The sequence below is a fragment of the Buteo buteo genome, chromosome 27 (genome assembly GCF_964188355.1).
Source record: "Buteo buteo chromosome 27, bButBut1.hap1.1, whole genome shotgun sequence".
NCBI classification, from domain to species: Eukaryota; Metazoa; Chordata; class Aves; order Accipitriformes; family Accipitridae; genus Buteo; species Buteo buteo.
In genome coordinates, this window is record NC_134197.1 from 5,748,691 (window position 1) to 5,753,193 (window position 4,503).

General features: G+C 46.8%; 1 long non-coding RNA gene across 3 annotated transcripts; it reads left to right on the forward strand.

Moving 5' to 3' along the window:
- The first annotated feature begins 170 nt into the window (after positions 1–170).
- LOC142045410 (uncharacterized) lies at positions 171–4,069 on the forward strand. Of its 3 annotated transcripts, XR_012654586.1 has the most exons (3): positions 171–883; positions 2,134–2,213; positions 2,553–4,069. It is a non-coding gene; the product is annotated as an uncharacterized LOC142045410 (long non-coding RNA). The 3 variants fall into 3 exon arrangements; XR_012654587.1 differs by having other exon boundaries at positions 171–2,213; positions 3,006–4,069; XR_012654585.1 differs by having other exon boundaries at positions 2,134–4,069.
- The last annotated feature ends 434 nt before the right edge of the window (positions 4,070–4,503 follow it).

Below are 4,503 nucleotides of genomic sequence, written 5' to 3' on the forward strand. Positions count from 1 at the left end.
GTAGCTGCTGGCCACCGCCGCCTTCTCCGCGCTCCTCTCAAGAGGCGGCTGCCGTGTCTTTCGCCGCTCGCTCCTCGCTTAAGCGGCGGCGGCTTCCCCTCCTTCTCACTCCACAGCAGGCGTGGCTCTCCCCCCCCATTTCGTGCCTCGCTGTGGTTGAGGCCAAGATGGCGCCTCCTTCCAGTCTACCGAGGTGGGGTTCGGCCGAACCATTTTTTGGGAAGCGGAAAGCGGGAGATGCCGTGACACTTAACTGCGCTGAGGCAGAGCGAGGACTTCCTGAGTTTTCGGCAGCTCAGCGTATTTCCCTGTGCAGCGCTAGGCGGAAGGTGACAGGACAGCGCGCTGACGCGAAACCTGCCCGTCGCCCCCCCTACAAACCTTCCACCGTGGGCTTGCCCGAAGGCTGGCGGTGCCCGCGCGGACGCTACCAAGCTCGTGCAGAGGGGGAGGCGCGCTTGTGCTCGGGCGCGGCGAACAGACAGGGCGCGGCGGATCCCCCCCCCCCGCAGGCGGCGGGGCCGGATGGTACGGCCCGACGGCAGCCGCCACATCAGCCCCGCGAGGGGCCCGGCCGGGTCAGGCGACATGGCGGGTCGGGGCTGCCCGGCGGGCGGGGGCGGCGAGGCCTGTGGGGGTCTCAAGAGATGGGAGCGGCTTGTTAGCTCACAGCTAGCCACGTCCGGGCCACTGTGGGTCGAATGTACCAGGTCGTCTCCGAGCGTTGTATTAATCCCTACAAGACCTTTGTGGGTTTTAAATAACCGTTTTCCGTGAGGTAAAATATGACGCTCGCCATCCCGCATCACCGCTGCAGCGCTCCGGTTAGCGGGAGAAGCCTTCCAAAGGGGCAGAGAACCCGGCTCGACACGGCGATCTCTCGGTGCGGTGGTACAGACAGAAGGACAAGACCAATATATCTCTCTAGTGTTTTCCAGTGGTCTGAAGTGTTACCTTGTGTAATTCTAATATCACAATATGATTTTTAAACTGGTAAAGTTCTCTCACGGTGGCTACCACTGTGGCCAACTTTACGAGAGAGCTGACCTCTATTGATTACACCATTACCTTAATTCTCGGGCACCTCGGGTTGATGCAAAAATATGTGGAGTGTCATTTTTTTCAGGATGCGTGCTAATACGATATATTCAAAGCGGCAAAGGGAACCTGGAATTTGTCTTGGATACCATCTTGAGGTTTTGGTGATATTTTTGGAGGATAAAGATCAGAACAGTTCTTGAGGCATAGTTCATTTGTGTTCACTTCTGAGATGAGCGCTTGCATTTTGTGTAGGGGTTTTTTGGTGGTTTTTTAGCCCAGCGCTTTCAATCAAATCATACAGAATAAGAATGCCAGCATAAAAACTTTTGAGAAGAGTAGAACAGGTATTGTACTTAGCATTTTAAATTTAGACCCTCTCTTACGTTGCAGTATCTTTCATGTTTTGATAAAATCTTGAGAGAAGGTATGTAAGAAATTAAGCTAAGAAACGCCAGTGCTGTAAGTTATCAGCTAGTCACAAGATGGCGTCCTAATTCCATTCAAATTCAATTGGTTGAGCATGTCAGTTCCGTATTTAAGCTACAGGCAGTGCTTATGAATGGAAATGATGACTGGTGCTTTCTGCAGTTACTTTTTTCCCGTTGTTATATCATGGTAGTTGATCAGACTTTGATTTCCTGGTTTGCAGCAGCATTGACACGCTAAAGAAAATGCTGTTCTCTCTTTTGCCATCACAACCATATATTTTTCCAAATGTGAGGACATGCTGTGGTTCAATCCATAGTCCCAGCTGGGTCCTCAAGATTACATGGCTCTTCCAGGAGCATGTATGCAGTCTCTCTCACCTGCGTTTCACCACTCTCACAGTTGTCTGTATTGTTGGAATGTGCAATTTTTTCGTATTACCTTTCTTCCTGTTCGCAAGCTAACTACTACTTTTACAATCACTTTGGTTGAACACTGAATCTAAATGTTGGATCCTCTTTTCCTTTCTTTGCGTGGTCTGCTATTGCACTTTCCCTTACTTCACAGAGACTTTTGATTTCTCTTCCTTCCTTCCTTCCTTCCCCCTTTCCTTTCTTCTGAAATTTTAGTCCCTGTGCTATCTCACTGCTATTCTTTCTCTTCCAGTCCTCACTCAGCAATCTGAGGGTGAGTGGAACAACTTTTAAAACCATAGATTTTGGCACTAGCAGCTGGAGCCTGTTCCTGTAAGTATTCCACATGCAAAACTCCTAATCAATGGGAAATTTTGGGAAAGCAAGCTAGCGGGAGCGGCTTTTTGTAACACAACTGTCAAACCAGCAATGCCTCATGAATTTTACTGAGTGCAAGTGATCTGAGAATAGTGGAGCTGAAACCACTGTTTCCTAAACTGAATTCTGAAGGAGTAAGCAAGCTGTTGTGGTCTGTATGAAATTTTATCTAATACTGATAGGATGTGCGCAGAATGATGCATTGAAAGGCTAGGGCCTCAGGTAGTCACGTACTTTTGCATTACATTTGTTACCTGGAACCTGCTGACATGTGCCCTTTCTTTCTTTCTTTAGTGATTATAGTTTCTTCATGCTACAGGTTTTCCAGAAGCTTTTGCTGCACTTACAGCAAATAGGGAAGTGTTCAATAACTTATGTCAAGCACAATCTTTCTAGCCCTGTTCAAAAATTATTTCTGCAATTGAATTATTTTTCACAGTATTTTTCTTCAAGACTCCTCCCATGGGTTGCAAAAGCAATCTTCAGTTGAGAATGTCTTATTTATACCAAATAAATAGTTATGCTATTAGCTTAAGTACAGACCAATCAAAAATCTATAGCTGAATGAGAACATGTTGATTCCTCCATTCATTTTCTCAAAAAATGCTATATAGGCGAAAAATTGTGTAGCGCTTAGTTTTCAGAAGTGCTGAGCATGCAAAACTCTCCACTCGGCTGCTGTATAAACATGATTTGAAGGGCCTCTCAGCTTAAATAATGCCATGCTTTTTTTAATTTTATACACAGCTTTAGTCTGCACCCACGCTTGTGGGGATCTCAGCTGAAATAGCACTGAGGCAAGAGGCAGAAGGAAAAAGAGAATCACTCAAGTCATTCTCATCTCTGTAGCAGCATGAAAAGTTTCAAGGGACGGCATTATGATCATAATTACTTGCACCTGAAATAATTCTCGCTTTATAACTTTCTGGTTTAGTTCTCTGTGCATATAGTGGAGATAACTATTTATCTTCCCATGATTAATAATTATCAGGAACATTAATTAGTGAATGCATCCAATACTTTGGATATTAAAAACATAAATCATTATTATGGACTGGTAGCATCTTAATCTGGAGGTGCAGAATCTACACATATTTGTGTGTCTTGCTTGTTTGATGGTGTTTTCAGGAAAACCACTTTACAAAACATACGCCTTACTTTTCACCAGTGTTGACCATATCATTCCTGACTAATAAAGTACAGGAAGTGGGGGCAAAAAAAAAAATCACTAATAAAATGAGAGGCATTCATACCTGAAATTCTTATTTTTATGCAGTTTTAGAAAGTGTATTTGCATTCCAAATGCTCATATTTCTGTGCTTTCCTGAACAGGCTGATGTCGGTTTCTACCATATTTACCTTTATTAGTGCATTCCTTCCGGTGCATAGCACAAATGCTACAATGGCTTTTTCTTTGGAAAAACATTAAATACCTACTTTAACTTATCATCAAAAATACTTCATAAAAATCCAAGTGTATCCAAAATACCAAAAATACTGAGTGTAGGAAACACCCTGATTGACTGACTAGAGAGCAGGAGAAATTAAATGCCTTGGCAAAAGTTAACTCAGTGAAAGAAAATAGACCCATGTTGTCTTGGAGTATCTCATCTGACTCGAAATATGAAGTACAGCCTCCCTGCGTGTCGCCACGTGACTGAAGGACTGTCTTATTACCGCGACCGACAACTCATCTACTTTTGGTAGCGCACAATGAAATCTGCCTGCAGTTCACGTTCCCAATGAGCATCCTTCCCAGCCTTCAGAAGGAAAATTAATTTGATTTCGGAATAAAACCTGCATTAAGCCCATGAGCCGAGCCCTTCTTTTTCTATGCCTTAAGATGTTTGAAAGGTTTAGGATTAATCTTGAAGTGGCGTAGAAGCGCTTTGAGCAATCCCGTCGGCAGCAGGGACGGCTTACTGCCTCTCGGGGAGCCCCAGCCCCCGCTGTGAGAAACCCGACGCGTTCCCGCCACCCTTGACCCCCCAGAACCGACGGGTGTGTTGCAGCGTGTTGCCTCACCGGGGACGTTATCGCCGAGTGCTGTCACAAGCGACGGTATTTTGCCATGTCCCCACCCCCCCGACGAGGACAGCCCGGCCGAAGTCCCCTGCGTGTCTCTGTCGCCCCCTCCCCCTCTCGCTCCCCGCCGTCCCTTCCCTGCCGGCCGCCCCCACGCCCCGGCCCCGCGGGAGGCGGCCTCTCCCCGCCCGCTCCGCCCGCGCTGACAGGCGGGAGCTGC